Source organism: Myxine glutinosa, chromosome 6, assembly GCF_964187855.1.
Source record: "Myxine glutinosa chromosome 6, kmMyxGlut1.1, whole genome shotgun sequence".
Lineage (NCBI taxonomy): Eukaryota > Metazoa > Chordata > Myxini > Myxiniformes > Myxinidae > Myxine > Myxine glutinosa.
This window is the reverse complement of record NC_136266.1, coordinates 127,993,839-128,011,573: the sequence shown is the minus strand read 5'-3', so window position 1 is coordinate 128,011,573 and position 17,735 is coordinate 127,993,839.

The following is a 17,735-nucleotide window of genomic DNA, read 5'->3' as shown; positions in this document are numbered from 1 at the left end:
CTTGGCATGCATCTCTCTCTCATGAAGCAGTTCAGCAGGTGATCACTGTGTTGTGGCATGTCGGGTTGCCCAGTATGTTTGAAGAAAGTCCGTTGTAAATGTTTTCAGGTCTTTCCCCTCGATGTTAGCAGTGAGCAAGCTTTCTTTTAAGCTTCGATTGAATCGTTCTATTTCTCCATTCACTTGCGGGTGGTAGACTGCTGACTTTCTGTGTGTAATGTCTCTGTCTTTCAGAAAGGTTTCAAATTCCCGAGAGGTGAATTGTGAACCATTGTCGGATATCAACTCTTTTGGGTTACCTTCTCTGCTGAAGACAGATGACAGGAACTTGATCACTGTAGTGGAAGTGACTGGGGAGGTGAAGGCAATTTCTGGCCATTTGCTAAAGTAATCGATGAATGTGATAGCAAAACGACAGTCCAGTGGTGCAGAATCGAAGGGCCGCACTATGTCTATTGCCAGTTTCTCCCAAGCTGCGTCAGGATAAGGAACCAGCTGCAGTGGTGGTGCGTGTGTCACAGCTGTCTTGTTGTGTTGCTGACAAGTAATGCAAGCTTTGATTGCGGACTCTACATGCGCGTCCATTCCCGGCCACCAGTACAGATCCCTTAACCGCTGCTTTGTCCTCACTATGCCCTGGTGAGTGTCATGCGCTAATTTGATGAAATGTTGTTGTCGTACATCTGGGACAAGAAGGTGGTGAGTACCTCTCATCACGCAGTCCTCTTGTAATGACAGTTCACTTTGCAATCTGAAGTAAGGAAGGAGATAAGGATCCAGGCCTTTTGACATTTTCGGCCAGCGCTTTGTAAGCATTTCCCGCAGCTTTGCTTGAATAGGGCAGGGAATACAGGCCGTTTTGAATTATTCAGCCGTCACAGCAGTGAGGGTTGATGTGAGCGCGACAACCTCAACATCATCCTCCAGGCTTGGCTCTGAAGTAGGCAGTGGCAGGCGAGACAAGCAATCAGCTGTTACATTTTCAGAGCCAGGCTTGTACTGAATGTCATAATTAAATGACAGAAGCCATGCGGACCATTTGGCCACACGCATTCCAGCTCTTCCCAATCCTTTTGTGGAAAGCAGTGTAGTGAGATGACTGTGGTCAGTGCGTAATGTGAAATGTCTGCCCCAGAGATAACTCCTCCACTTCTCTGTCGCCCACATGCATCCAAGTGCTTCCTTTTTCCCGTGGAATATTTTCTTTCCGATTCAGTCAGCGTTCGGGATGCAAATACGATGGTTTTCTCTGTTTTGTCAGCATGAATTTGCATCGGGACCACACCAAGACCATAATCAGAGGCATCAGTTGTCACTATGGTGTATAGCTCTGGATCAAAAAGAGCGAGAGCTGGACTTCTGACAATCAGTTCTTTAACTGAGTCAAAACTTTGCTATGCCTTGACTGACCAGGAGAAGGTGGATGGTCCCCGTAGTAATTCTCTCAGAGGTTCCACGACTGATGCATATTGAGGAATGAATTTTGCATATCATGATGTGAGTCCGAGAAAAGAGCGCAAACTCTGCACGTCTTTCGGTGGGGGGTGCTTGTGACACCGCAACAACATGAGCAGGGTCAGGTTTCAGTCCTGCATGTGGCACCATATGTCCTTAAAATGACAACTCCGTCTGTCTGAAGTGGCATTTTGAAAGGTTCCGTTTCAGCCCGTCTGCATCGATACGTTGTAGTACCTCTCTGAGGTTTTTATCATGTGCTTCGGGAGTCCCTCCAAAAACGATTACATCATCGACGTAACACCGAGCTCTGGGCTGTTTCTTTAAATGGCAGACATCATCCTCTGGAAACAACTGGGTGCTGAAGAGAGCCCATTAGGGATTCGTTTGTAGCGAAACAGTCCCTCATGCGTAATGAAGGCAGTGAGGTCCCTGATGTGCTCATGCAATACAACCTGGTGGTACGCACTTTGCAGATCCAGTGTGGAGAAAAGTGTGCTGTGTCGCAGCTCGGCAAACATCTCTTCCATATGCGGAAGATGATATCTGTCAATCACCACTGCTTTATTTGGTTCTCTTAAATCCACACACAGACGAATCCCTCCGTTTTTCTTCATTGTCACTACAATTGGTGAAACCCACTCTGAAGATTCAATTGGCTCAATTGAAACCCACTCAAGTCCTATTGTCTACACTCAACACATTCACGTCCGGTACAGTCACTTCGTGAACGTGTTTTGAGTTCCGGCATACTTTAGCAAAATGTCCACTCTTTTTGCAGCTGTTGCACTGTGCGTCCTTTGCTGGGCATCCATCGTAATTAGCTGGGTGGTTTACAGAACCACATCTATAAAACGTCTTACCTTGAGCCGGTTGGGATCGTTGATCTGAAATACCTCTCGCAGCGAGTCTAAAGGGTCTTTTGCTGCTCTGCGAATCCTGTGTCTGCACAGGGTGTATGGCCTGTATGGCGCGAGCAGCCCCATGGCCGATGATCTTGGCCTCTGCCATTGCCAACTCAGTCTGTCTCGCGATGGTTATAGCTTTCTGTAATGTCAGTCCCGTTTCTAGCAATAACCACTCTCTAATGTGAGGTGAATTTGTTTTCTTGACCAGCTGATCCCGAATCATTTCGTCTGCCAGCTCTCCAAACTCACATGGGACGACCATCTCCCTTGATGAAGCAATGTATTGTGAAGTAGACTCACCATTTTACTGACCACGTTGCCGAAATTTATATCGTTCTGCCACGACATTAACTCTTGGGACCAAAAAATTCCTCAGGGCCGCAAGTGCAGTCTCATAGCTATTATCAGACGAACATTCGAGACGATTGTGTGCTTCCAACGTTGTGGCAACAGTTTGGGGAAGGCCCTTTCCTGTTTCAGCATGACAATGCCCCGTGCACAAAGCGAGGTCCATACAGAAATGGTTTGTTGAGATCGGTGTGGAAGAACTTGACTGGCCTGCACAGAGGCCTCTCTGGCCAAACTCTATCTCTATGTCTGCTCTGTCTGGCGCTTCGCACTTCATGCAAACAATCTGTTCCTGGTGTCTTCTTACCAAAGTTAAGACCCCCCCCCCCCCCCCCCCACCAGGCGGTTTCATGGAGAGTGTCAACGCCTCATCCAACCCCCATGAGATAAACAAACCAAATCCACAAATCCACATCGTCCTTCATCAGCTCACTCCACCTGTCTCCCTCATGCACATTCTCCATGTGTTCGCCTTGTCACTCAAAAGTGACATTGTGTTCAAGGGGTCTAAGGGGTCCCCCCCCCCCCCCCCCCACCACCCCATGATATTATCTGCATGTGTCTAGGTCTGAAAATTAAAATGGTCTCATTGCAAAAGGTGTAGAGGTGAAAGATCTGAAAATGTCGAAATGGATCGAAACTCTAAACAGTCAAAATAGTTTCAAGGATCTTAAAAGGTCAAAGGGGTCTAAAGGGTGCGATGTAAGGTCTCAAGGGTCGGAATTATCGAAAGGGCCTGAAAACGTCTAAAAATGGTCTACAGGTAAAAGGGGTCCAGAGAGCATTGAAAGATCTGAAGGTTTAAAAGGTAGAAAGGAGATTAAGGGGTCTTAAGTGTACTCAAGGGTCTAATGGGGTACAAAGGGTTTTGGGGTTCCAAGGGGGTTTACGGGGTCTAGGGGTCATCAACAGTCTATATCGTCTCAGCCATCTATAGGATCTTATGAGTCTTAAATGTCCAAGGTTTCTTCAGGATATTAGAGGTCTATGGGTTCTAAATGGTCTGGAGCATCATAAAGGGTCTTACAGGGTCTTGCTTTAGAGGGTCTTCATGGGTTTTAAGTGTTTCAAGGGGTCTTAAGGGCTCAAAGGTGTCTTTATTTAGGTGTATTCAAGGATTCTAAGGGGTCTTACAAGTTCCAAAAGGTCTCAACGGTTCTAAGAGGTCTTAAGGTACATAGGGGTCGAAGAGACAGCAGAAACATCACACATAATTAATTTATTAATGAACAGGATTGAATAATTAAATTGATACATGTGGGAAAATTACATGCCCAGACTGGGAATCGAACCCAGGTCCTCTGGAAAACCATATCAGTGCACTGCCATCTGAGACATAATGGGCTCTTTAACATCCACGAACACACCCAGCGCTGGCAGATGGGTCTCCAGCTTCACATCATTTGGTGGGATGGTCCACAAATCGAGGCTTCGCACTTCATGCAAAACACCAGGATGACCATAAATATCTGGGTCCAGATTCCAACCCAGGTGAAACAACTCAGTGCACGCACCTCAAAGCATTCACCCAAAAATTAAACCTCCAATCTACCAGGCAGAAAATAATTAAGGAGGAAAATGTGACCTCGATACAATCGGGTTTGGTTAAATTTCGTTAAAGGAATACCATTTCTGGAGCTTGTACGTTTCATGTCACGACATTCCCAAGGGATATTTTCTTTTACTTACGTAGTGTGTTCATTGGTGCCACAACTCTTCCGCTTCTTATTGCGTCTGGAGCACTTAAGCCTACGTTGAAAAGGATTCCAAAGTCAGTTTCTTGTACATTTGTTCAGGTAGATACATTCAAAAGAAAGTTAAAAAAGCGAAGAGGAGGAAAATAAAATTATTTACTTCAGACGCTTCCATAAAGTGGCTTTCTTTGGCGTAGTTGCTGGTGTTAACAAGTTCTCAAAGACGTCTTGCGAACGAGGACACTCATTCACAGCGACATCATGAGAACCAGGAGACTCGTTCTCCTTTGGTTCCCTGAAAAAGAACAGTCCTCTTCAATAAACATCTTAACATAAATGCGCTAAATCAGATATCAAAAGCATTTTCCATTTTAACAACAGATCCCTTCACCAAACATTGCACAAATTAAGCAACATCATGAAAATTAAACAACTCCTCCACAACAAATAAAACACAAGTTTTGCACTCTCACACCACCGCTTCCTCCCCCAGCAAGTGATCATGAGTAAACGATGATTAACTTCCCTGCTAATGTCTGCTGCTCTTCTTCTGCTCCAATCGGCTCTTCTGATCATGTGCTTGTTAAAGTGGACATCTCTCTGACCATTCTCAGAGAGTCTCCTCAGCGTCGACGAGTCTGGCATTTCTCTCAGGCCGACTGGCACGGGCTGCAAGCAGCCATCAATCATCTGGACTGGTCTCCCATCTCGACTGCCTCTGACATCAACTCATCCTGGGAATTCTTCCAAAGTAAACTGATCTCTCTCTCATGCACAGATTCATCCCATCTCGTCTTAAGTTGTCATACCCTTCCTCCCGTCCATGGAGCACTGAATCTTGTGCTGAGGCAGTTGCCCTGAAACAACTTGCCTTTGCCTCATGTGAGGCAAATCCAACTGAAGGCAATCTCCATTCCTTTCACAGAGCTTGGAACAAGGTTGTGATTATTTATGAAAAATCCTTGTGTTTCATTCATGATAATTATTTTAATAAATCAAGGGCAACCTTCGTGTTTTGAATTTTGAAAGTATGGTTGTCTAGACTTCAGCTTCCCCAAGTACAATAACCCATGTATGAGTGGTGTTCAAGATATGAGTCCTTAAAACAGTCGAACTGCCAAATTGTGTTTTTTTGGATCCTGATGACAAACTTGACATTCCACTGCACTGTGATGGAGAGAGATCTCATGGAGAACTGTTTACCCAGAGTCCACCATGTAGTTGTCTATCCATATGCGACATTTAAAGCAGCACCATGTCATTTTAAAGCAGACATTTAAAGTCATGGCTTATGAGCAATATATAGTGACTGTGACTGACTTATAAGTGACTTAGCAAGAACAAAATATCAAATTTCAAATTTAGTACTAAATTAAGTGTGGAATCAGAATTCAACAACAACAAAAAAAACCAGAAAAGGTGTTAAAGTCGTAAAAAAATTGAACATTCAGCATTTTAACATAGTTTAAACACACGTTTTAAAATAATTTAACATTTTGTATTTACTTGGTTACCATGGCGATGGTGTGCAATGCTGCAAATCATTGCCATTTATACACCATTTTGTGCAAAAATTCAATTTTTCCCCTCCCAAGCTGAAGCTGATGATACCTCCGAGCTGATGATACCTCCGAGATGATGATACCTCCGAGATGATGATACCTCCGAGCTGATGATACCTCCGAGCTGATGATACCTCCGAGCTGATGATACCTCCGAGCTGATGATACCTCCGAGATGATGATACCTCCGAGATGATGATACCTCCGAGCTGATGATACCTCCGAGCTGATGATACCTCCGAGCTGATGATACCTCCGAGCTGATGATACCTCCGAGATGATGATACCTCCGAGCTGATGATACCTCCGAGCTGATGATACCTCCGAGCTGATGATACCTCCAAGCTGATGATACCTCCGAGCTGATGATACCTCCAAGCTGATGATACCTCCGAGCTGATGATACCTCCGAGATGATGATACCTCCGAGCTGATGATACCTCCGAGATGATGATACCTCCGAGCTGATGATACCTCCGAGCTGATGATACCTCCGAGATGATGATACCTCCGAGCTGATGATACCTCCGAGCTGATGATACCTCCGAGATGATGATACCTCCGAGATTGATGAAGCTAACTCCGAGGGCCTTTCACTCTCTCACTGCAGGCAGATTGGAGGACTTTCTGTCTTCTACCGACTCCTCTGTGGCCTTGCTCCTCCAGCTCTCTCTGGGCTCTGTCCCCCAAATATTCCTACAGGTCGCACAAGATCTGCCAGAAACCCTCTTATGGTTAAACTGCGAAAATCGCAGTTTGCGAAAATGGTCAGTTTTTTTTGTTTGTTTTTTTGTATACAAGATCGAGGCTCGTGAAAGAGCCAACATTAATCACACAAAAAGACAAACCGACTCTCTGGCTTCTGCCCACCTTCTTTCCTGGAAGTCCGAGCAGTGTCCACGTGTTTTTTTTTTTGTTTTTTTTTTTACCTCTCCCACCCCTCCACCCCCTCCCATGCCTCCTCCTCCCCAAGCCCTCTCCTTCCCACAGATCTCCCGATGTCCCTGCTCTCCATCTTGTTCTCCCACTCCCTTTGTGATATGTTTTTGTTTTTATGTCTTTTTTGTGATCAGTTTTTTGTTTTTTTTGTATACAAGATCGAGGCTCGTGAAAGAGCCAACATTAATCACACAGAAAGACAAACCGACACATAAAACATATAACATGGGGAGCGGTAGACAAGATGGGGAGAGAGGGGGAAGGACACAAACACAACATTTGAGAGCAGGGACCGAGAGACATCGAGAGATCTGTGGGAGGGAGTGAGCTTTGGGTGGGGGGTCATGTGAAGGGGGGGGGGGTGGGAGAGGTATAAAACATATGGACACTGCCGGGACTTCCAGGAAAGAAGTTGGAATTTCAAACCAGGTGGATCTGGGGTGAATTAGCGGGGGTAGAAAAGATCAATGTTTTGGATGGGGGAAGATAAGAGATGGTGGTGAACAGCTGTTTTAAACACCTGGAGGGAGGAGTGGGATTGAAGGGAGTGTGGGAGTTTGTTCCAGAGGCGGGAGAAAAGAGGAATGAAAGAGTGAAGGTGAGCAGAGAGCCGAGATTTCGGCAGTTTAACCATCAGAGGGTTGCTGGCAGATCTTGTGCGACCTGTAGGAATATTTGGGGGACAAAGCACAGAGAGAGCTGGGGGAGCAAGGCCACAGAGGAGTCGGTAGAAGAGAGAAAGACCACCTACCTGCCTGCAGTGAGTGAGTGAAAGGCCCTCAGAGATATCTTCATCGCGGGAGATTCCAATGATTCTGAAAGCTTTGGTTTCAACAGCGTGAAGCCGAGCTAGGCGTGAGGCAGGAGCACCGGCCCATAGGGGAGAACAGTATTCCATTGAGCAGCGGATGAAAGCCTTGTATGTGGTGAGGAGCTCAGGTGTGCCTAGGAAGGACTTCGCATGACGGAGGATGCCCAGTCGGCGACTGGCTTTGGAGGCCAGCTTGGAAATGTGGTTTTCCCAAGAAAGATCATGGCAGATAGTGAGACCCAAAAGCTTGAGCGACATAACGTCTTGGAGAGGAATGTTGAGAAATTAGATGTGAGGGTTGTCCAGTCGATCTTTTCGGAGAGACATAGTAAGAGTGTGAGATTTGTCAGGATTGAAAGAAATGTTCCACTTGTTTGACCAGTCTGTGATTTTGTCCAGGTCTTCAGAGAGTGAGGAGGCTGCAGACTGCCGATCTGAGGGAAGAGTAATGGAGCGGCAGAGAGTGGAGTCATCAGCAAAGAGATAGAGAGGATTTTCCAGAGAGTCGGAGAGATCATTGATAAAGACCAGAAAAAGCACAGGGCCCAGAACACTGCCTTGGGGAACTCCAGCCTGAAGAGAAAGGGGAGATGAGAGAAATCCATTCAGGGCCACACGTTGACTACGACCAGAGAGGAAGTCTGCAAACCATGCATGGAGATTTCCATGGATACCATAGGAGGAGAGTTTGGTGAGCAGAGCTGGGTGCCAGACCGTATCGAAGGCACGTGATATGTCAAGGGAGACAGCTCTGATTTCCTGTTTGGAATTGAGGACCTCCATCCATTGTTGAGACAGCAGAAGCAGCATGTCCAGAGTAGAATGACCTGGTCTGAATCCAAATTGATGATCGGAGATCAAGCCATTGGAGAAGAGGAAGGATTTGATATCCGAAGCAATGATGGATTCCATGACTGTGCTGATAATTGGGAGCAGGCTGATTGGTCTGTCGTTGCAAGGATCTGTTTTTGCACCTTTTTTGTGTAAAGTGGTAATGTTTGCTGATTTCCCGGATGCTGGCAGATGACCTTGAGCAAAAGAGAGGGTGAAAAGAACAGAGAGAGGGTGAGATAGAGCGGCAGAGCAGGATTTTAGGACCCGTGGGCTGATGCCGTCTGGTCCAGTTGCAGAATCAGAGTCGAGGTGTGACAAAAACTCCTCCACCTTGTCAGGAGAGAAGGACACAGAGTCCAGGAGCAGTTGGGTTCGGCTGGGTAAGGTGGGAACAGAGAGAGATGGGTTTGGGACACAAGATTTTGAGGCAAACACAGAGTTGAGGCATTCGGCTTTGTCACGTGCAGTGTCAACTGTGTGGCCATTTGAGGTAAGGGAGGGGATGGAGGGGGAACAAACACCAGAAACGGATTTGATCAGACGCCACCAGGATTTGGAGGAAGGAGACAGGTTTGAGAGTTCATTCTTGAGGGTGGAGAAATAGTGCTTCCTGGCACTCCTGAAGGTAGACACACACTTGTTCCGAGCTTGGTGGAAGGAACTGAGATTGCCTTCAGTTGGATTAGCCTTCCAAGAGGCAAAGGCAAGTTGTTTCAGGGCAACTGCCTCACCACAAGATTCTGTGTACCATGGACGGAAGGAAGGGTAAGACAACTGAAGACGAGATGGGATAAATCTGTGCATGAGAGAGAGCAGTTTGCTTTGGAAGAATTCCCAGGAAGAATTGATCTCAGAGGCAGTGGAGATGGGAGACCAATCCAGATGATTGATGGCTGCTTGAAGACCGGCCCCGTCGGCCTGAGTGAAATGCCAGACTCATCGATGCTGAGGAGGCTCTCTGAGAATGGCCAGAGAGATGTCCACTTTAACAAGCACATGATCAGAAGAAACGATTGGAGCAGAAGAAGAGTAGCAGACATTAGCAGGGAAGTTTGTCATAACCAAGTCTCGAAGAGAAGATACTCCATTGGCTGAGATCCGGGTCAGGAAATTGACAGATTGTGTCAATCCCAGTGAGTCACAGAAGTCCTTTGCTGAGGTGCCATGACTGGTGAGAGAGGAACCCACACCCAACCAGCTGGCATGATGACAGTTGAAGTCACCACATATGAGGAAGAGAGAGTTGGGATGAGTGGATAGAAGTTGGTCCATGTTGTCAGACAGTGAAATGTAAATGGAGTCATCACTGTTTGGAGGACGGTACAGAACACATATGAACAAAAGGTGGGAGCGGAGAGGAAGCCGTAGCCAGAGGTACTCCTGGAGGTGCGGTGGAGAGAGTGCAGTGCAAGGAGAGTGAGGAAGAGAGTTTTTGATAAAGATAGCCACCCCACCACCAGGACGAGGCTCACTTCTATCATACCGGAGGAGGGAGTAACCAGGAAGAGATATTAAGGAATCAGAGACATCTTGAAGGAGGAAAGTTTCTAATGTTAGCTCTTACACGAGCCTCGACCTTGTATACCAAAAAAAAAAAAACTCTCCCGGCAACTGGAGCAGTTGAACACTGATATTTGGGCTATATATAGCATGTGCACAGATAGCAATGGCAATTCACACAGTACATGTACTGTGTGTATGGGGAAATTGTGTACAGTGCATCACCAAATAATTGTGTACAGTGCATCATCAAATAATTGTGTACAGTGCATCACCAAATTGTGTGCAGTGCATCGCCAAATTGTGTGCAGTGCGTCGCCAAATTGTGTACAGTGTATTCCCAAATTGTGCACAGTGCATCGCCAAATTGTGTGCAGTGCGTCGCCAAATTGTGTGCAGTGCGTCGCCAAATTGTGTGCAGTGCGTCGCCAAATTGTGTACAGTGTATTCCCAAATTGTGTGCAGTGCATCGCCAAATTGTGTGCAGTGCATCGCCAAATTGTGTGCAGTGCGTCGCCAAATTGTGTGCAGTGCATCGCCAAAGTGTGTGCAGTGCGTCGCCAAATTGTGTACAGTGTATTCCCAAATTGTGTGGAGTGCATCGCCAAATTGCGTGCAGTAATGAAACATGGGTCATTGCCAAGTTCTGCTAATGAGGAATAAGACATGTGAATGAAAATGTCTCCATTATGACGTCATAATTCGAAAAGTGCAACACTTCATCCAATCAGGATGAATTTTTATCTCCACCACCAAAGGTGGATGGAGGTTATGTTTTCACCCCTCTCTGTCTGTTTGTGAACTGGATATCTCAAAAAGTTGTGAATGGATTCAAACGAAATTTGGCAGAGAGGTCGTATATGTGAGGAGGACGAAATGATTACATTTTGGTGAAGATCTGGATTCGGATCCGGCTAGTCGAATGTTTATAAGTGATACTTCACCATTGAGAGATGGGGCCAAAAACGATACCTAGCAGGATATCTCAAAAAGTTGTGGATGGATTTGGACGAAACTTGGTGGACAGGTTGTATGTGTGAAAAGGATGAATCCAGATCCGGTGTATTAGTGGGATACAAAACATAAACTGTTCGGCCTGGTGGAGGGATGCTCTCTATCAAGTGCCGCTCTCGTTTAATTAATGTGGTGCTCAGCAAGCGCAGAGATGATCGGATAAATTGCCTCATCAACACCTGTTGTGTTGGTTGACAGTATTGGTGGTATAATTCTGATATCATCGGCGCTCTCGCCCTCCTGGCCCGAGTGCTCAACTCTCCCTCACCTTTGGTGGAAAATTTAAAGTGGTGATATTTCCACAACGTTATGTTTTCTGGGACACACTGTACACATGAAAATTATTTTTGGGACAAACAGTAATCATAATTTTGCTTCGTGGACCACACAGTAAAGTTTTTGGGATGTAAAACGCCAAGTGATCAATTTGAGGTTTTCATCACACATATGCATTACTGTACATATTTGCTGTTAGCTGAGGACAGAGGGAAAAGGAGGAGTATCGTGGTCAAGGCAGGGCAGAAGCTTGGTGCCATTGGACCACACCCTTTATAAAGGGAAGAGGAGAAAGATATTCAACACATATTACAAAGGTCTAGAAAGAACGAGTGGACTCCTCCTCTCCCGCGCCTCCGCACCTCCTATGTCCCCTCCTCCCCACTCCACATGACCCCCCCTACTCCCCTCACCACCCCATGCCCCCACACACCTGCATGTGTCCAGGTCTGAAAATTAAAATGGTCTCATATGCAAAAGGTGTCGAGGTGAAAGATCTGAAAATGTCGAAATGGATCGAAACTCGAAGCAGTCAAAATGGTTTCAATGATCTTAAAAGGTCAAAGGCATCTAAAGGGTGCAATGTCAGGTCTCAAGGGTCGGAATTATCGAAAGGGCCTGAAAACGTCTAAAAATGGTGTAGAGGTAAAAGATGTCTCGGAAGTAATGAAAGGTCTGAAAGTTTAAAGGGTAGTAAGGAGATTAAGGGGTCTTAAGGGTTCTTGAGGGTCTAATGGGGTTCCAAGAAGGTCCACAGGGTCGAGAAGTCATCAGCAGTCAATGTCGTCTCAGCCATCTAAAGGGTCTTATGAGTTTTAAATGTCCAAGGTTTCTGAAGGATATTAGATGTCTATGGGTTCTAAATGGCCTTCAGCATCATAAAGGGTCTTTATGGTCTTACATGGTCTTTCTTTATTGGGTCTTCAAGGGTCTTAAGTGTTTCAAGGGGTCTTAAGGGCTCAAATGCGTCTTTATTTAGGTGTATTCAAAGATTCTCGGGGGTCTTACAAGTTCCAAAAGGTATTAGGCTTAGGGGGTCTTCAGGTATATTGGGGTCGAAGAGACAGCAGAAACATCACACATAATTAATTTATTAATGAACAGGATTGAATAATTAAATTGATACATGTGGGAAAATTACGTGCCCAGACTGGGAATCGAACCCAGGTCCTCTGGAAAACTACATCAGTGCTCTGCCATCTGAGACATAATGGGCTCTTTAACATCCACGAACACACCCAGCGCTGGCAGATGGTTCTCTCGCTTCACATTATTTGGTGGGATGGTGCACAAATCGAGGCTTCGCACTTCATGCAAAACACCAAGATGACCATAAATATCTGGCTCCAGATTCCAACCCAGGCGAAACAACTCAGTGCACGCACCTCAAAGCATTCACCCAAAAATTAAACCTCCAATCTACCAGGCAGAAAATAATTAAGGAGGAAAATGTGACCTCGATACAATCGGGTTTGGTTAAATTTCGTTAAAGGAATACCATTTCTGGAGCTTGTACGTTTCATGTCACGACATTCCGAAGGGATATTTTCTTTTACTTACGTAGTGTGTTCATTGGTGCCACAACTCTTCCGCTTCTTATTGCGTCTGGAGCACTTAAGCCTACGTTGAAAAGGATTCCAAAGTCAGTTTCTTGTACATTTGTTCAGGTAGATACATTCAAAAGAAAGTTAAAAAAGCGAAGAGGAGGAAAATAAAATTATTTACTTCAGACGCTTCCATAAAGTGGCTTTCTTTGGCGTAGTTACTGGTGTTAACAAGTTCTCAAAGACGTCTTGCGAACGAGGACACTCATTCACAGCGACATCATGAGAACCAGGAGACTCGTCCTTCTTTGGTTCCCTGAAAAAGAACAGTCCTCTTCAATAAACATCTTAACATAAATGCGCTAAACCAGATATCAAAAGCATTTTCCATTTTAACAACAGATCCCTTCACCAAAAAGCATTCGATAGGGTTCCACACGAAGTGGTGCTATGGACAATGAGGAAGTTAGGAGTGGAGGAATGGTTGATCAGAGCCGTGATGGCAATGTACAAAAGAGCGCGCACAGCTGTAAGGACGAAGGACGGGAACAGTGGTGAGTTGGAGGTGAAGGTGGGAGTGTATCAGGGGTTGGTACTAAGTCCACTACTATTTGTAGCTGTGATGGAGGTGCTGGCTCAGAACGTAAAAGAGGGTTTACCGTGGGAGTTGTTGTATGCAGATGATCTGGTGTTGATTGCAGAAAGTATGGATGGACTGAAGGAGAAGATGAACAAGTGGAAGGAATGTATGGAGACAAAAGGTCTGAAGGTGAATATAGGAAAAACGAAGGTGATGGCAAGTGGGTTGGTGGAAAGAACTGGGAGGTGGCCGTGTGCTGTGTGCAGGAAGGGTGTCGGAGTAAACTCCATTCAATGTACAATGTGCACTGAGTGGGTTCATCAAAAATGTAGTGGTCTGAGAGGGTCATTAACCAGTGTGGCAGCTACATTCAAATGTAAGGTGTGCACAGAGGGAGCTGCAGATGGAGGAAGTGTTGAGTTGGATCTTGGAGACTGCGGGAAGCTGGAAGGTGTGAAAGCATTATGTGACCTCGGAGACATGATGAATGGAGAAGGTGGATCAGACTCGGCGACGGTTGCTCGAGTGAGATGTGCATGGAAGACGTTTTGGGAGCTGAGTGGCGTGCTGATGAGGAAGGGAGTGTCGTTGAAGCTGAAGGGAAAGGTGTGTGCTGCATGTGTGAGAAGTGTTATGATTTATGGGAGCAAGACAAGGGTAATGAACGTGGAGCAGCAACGAAGGGTTGAAATGCGAATGGTTCGGTGGATGTGTGGAGTATCGTTGAGAGAGAGGAAGACAAATGATGAATTGCAGAAGATGATGGGAATACAGCCTGTGATGGATGCTGTGAAGAGAAACAGGTAGAGATGATTTGGTCATTTGTTGAGGAAGGATGAAAGTGACTTGGTGAGAAGAGTGATGGAAATGATTGGAGAAGAAAGTAGAGGATGGGGAAGACTGAGAAAGACTTGGTTGAAGGTGGTGGAAGAAGAAATGCGGGCAAGAGGGTTAACAAGGGGAGATGCAGAAAATATGTCAAAATGGAGAAGATTGTAATGGGGTCCGCAAGTTTAACCCCCCGCTCTAGCAGGGAAAATGGCCTTAAAATGCCTGTTGTGTGTGTGTGTGTGTGTGTGTGTGTGTGTGTGTGTGTGTGTGTGTGTGTGTGTGTGTGTCCCTTCACCAAACATTACATATATTAAGCAACATCATGAAAATTAAACAACTCTACAACAACAAAAAACCCACAAGTTTTGCACTCTCACACCACCGCTTCCTTCCCCAGCAAGTGATCATTAGTAAACTCGGGAGTTCATAGAACACCTCGCATGGTGTTGGCTTCACGGTTAAGGTGGCTGGCTTAAGGGTCCTGAGCTCAAGCCTCTGTCGTTCCATTGAATTAACGCCAGGTGGGTTGATTCAGCCTGTCATTCTTCTGAGGTCGGCAAAATGAGTACCAGCTAGCTGATAAGTGAGCATTACTTGAGCGGCACAGTCACAGTCATACCCACAGAAAATGATGCAGCCAAGCAGACACAAGCTGCGTGCAAAAAAGAAAAGAAAAGAAAAAAAACACCATATTCCTCTGCATAGTCCTGAGAAATAGACAATGGGAAGGGTCTTTTCAAATCTTGCTTTGCCTTTCGAAGCAGGATCTGTATTTTCTACGAGCTGGAATTTTGTCTGAATCTCGATATTTCCCGAAGCTGAGAGCATGAGCTCATCAAATTTGATTGGTCGAGATGGCGTAATATTTTGTCCAAATCCTGCTTAAACTGGAGGTTTTGGTATATGTCAAAAAGGCGATTTGTGTTCTGCAGCTTTAAGTATATAATTCAATTGAAATAAAATATTTTTTCAGGTCTTCATCGTTCTTCGGGGTCTTAAGGTACATGGGGGTCTTAGAGACAGTAGTGACAATGTACATAATTAATGGACATAGTCACTGTTACCACGTGGTACATTACGGACATTGTCGTACTGGACGTGCTTACATTTAAATAGTACGTAATTAATAGATATACTCACGATCCAATGAAACGTAATTAACCACCCCACAGACGTCACTCCACAGTTGATAAATAAATAACTTTTGAGAGATCACGAACAAGGTCATGGCAGACGGAGGAGAAGGTAAAAAATTCCAGTATTTACCACACGGAGAATATAAAAATTCCAGTATTTACCACATGGAGAATATAAAAATTACCGACATTTACCACACGGAGAATATAAAAATTACCGACATTTACCACACGGAGAATATAAAAATTACCGATATTTACCACACGGAGAATGTATAATTTGATAGAAAACAAACCACTCGGCTGCACGAGGAAGAAGAGTAAAACAACCTTTTCGGGCTGCAGTCGACATGAAAAGACAGAATTCACTTTATGATGTGAAAAACCCGTGAAAGTACCTTCGCTGTGTTTTCTTCTTCAACAAACGCATCTTGGAACGTCAATAAACACGTCTCGAACTCAATAAAGAAGTTTAACGAAAAATCTTCAATGAAAACCCGGGAGTTGAAGAACGCACGTCTTCACCGCGAGACATCCACATCGAAATGATTGTTTGCGAACAATACCCGATCTGTGTGACGTAACATTCCATGTGTGACGTAGGCGTCCGTTGGACTTCAACAACGAGGAGTTCAAGCACAATTAGAATCTTCGATTCTGAGTCTTCATTTATCGTTATTTATTTATTTTGAAATCGGAAGTGGCCGTTTGCTGAGAGAAACAGGTTGAAAGTTAAACTTGTATTGGAGGGGTGGGCCGGCAAAGTGACGTACCGTGGGCATGTAAAGTGACGTAGGCATGTATTTATTTTGAAATAAATAACGAACGGACATCGTAGTACAGTGCACTGTACAGTGCATCGCTATATTTTGAAATAAGTAAATCGTTATTTATTATGAGAAAGAAGAACCGAATGTATTTTAGTGGTGGGATGGGCCGGTGACAGCGGAATGATTTGACCTCATTCGATTTCGATCATAATAACACAAAGTATTGTCTATTTCAAACAACTTTCTTGAATTTTTACATTGTAATTGTTTTTATAGGAGGTGTTATTTCCTCGTAAGAACACTCCCTACCCCCATCAATCCCCCACAATGCTCATGTGACGTCATCACACTTACGAGTAGCCATGGGTTTTTTTGGTTTTTTGTTTTACTCATTTGAGGATCGTGGAAGAGGGAATGAGAAGCACCTGAATGAGGGAAGGAGAGGATGCATGGGTAAAGTGACGTAGGCATGCACGATCAGTATTGCGCATGCGCGGACTGGCTGTTTCAGCATCTCATCCATCTCGGACTGATGTTGCCTGTTCATCCAAAATTGTGATCATTAAAATCTGATGTTATAACAAAGGCTGAATGTCTTTTTGGTGGGATATTCGCTCCTAAGGTAGGAGAAGCATTTACTTTTACAGGTGTGGTGGCAGCGTCTTCAAACTCATCACCGCCTGGCTTCAGCAATCGACGATGAACAAAGATGACACAGAGAGAGAGAGAGAAAGAGAAAGAGAAAGAGAAAGAGAAAGAGAAAGAGAAAGAGGAAAGAGAAAAGAGAAAGAGAAAGAGGAAAGAGAAAGAGAAAGAGAAAGAGAGAGAGATGAGAGAGAGAGAGAGAGAGAGAGAGAGAGAGAGAGAGAGAGAGAGAAGAGAGAGAGAGAGAGAGAGAGAGAGAGAGAGAGAGAGAGATCGTCCCGACTGCCATGGGACGCAATGCACAACAGAAGGTGCTGCACATGGACTTCATGCTTCATCAAATCGCTAGTTATTGTCCCATCATCTCCAGAAACTCCAATGTCAAGGAGTTTAACTTCTCTACCGTAATTAGTGAGGAATTCTGCGATGTATTGAAAACGAGGGCTGGTTGTGATTATTTATGAAAAATCCTTGTGTTTCAGTCATGATAATTATTTTAATAAATCAAAGGGCAACCTTCGTGTTTTGAATTTTGAAAGTATGGTTGTCTAGACTTCAGCTTCCCCAAGTACAATAACCCATGTATGAGTGGTGTTGAAGATATGAGTCCTTAAAACAGTGGAACTGCCAAATTGTGTTTTTTTGGATCCTGATGACAAACTTGACATTCCACTGCACTGTGACGGAGAGAGATCTCATGGAGAACTGTTTACCCAGAGTCCACCATGTAGTTGTCTATCCATATGCGACATTTAAAGCAGCACCCATGTCATTTTAAAGCAGACATTAAAGTCATGGCTTATGAGCAATACATAGTGACTGTGACTGACTTATAAGTGACTTAGCAATAACAAAATATCAAAATTTCAAATTTAGTACTAAATTAAG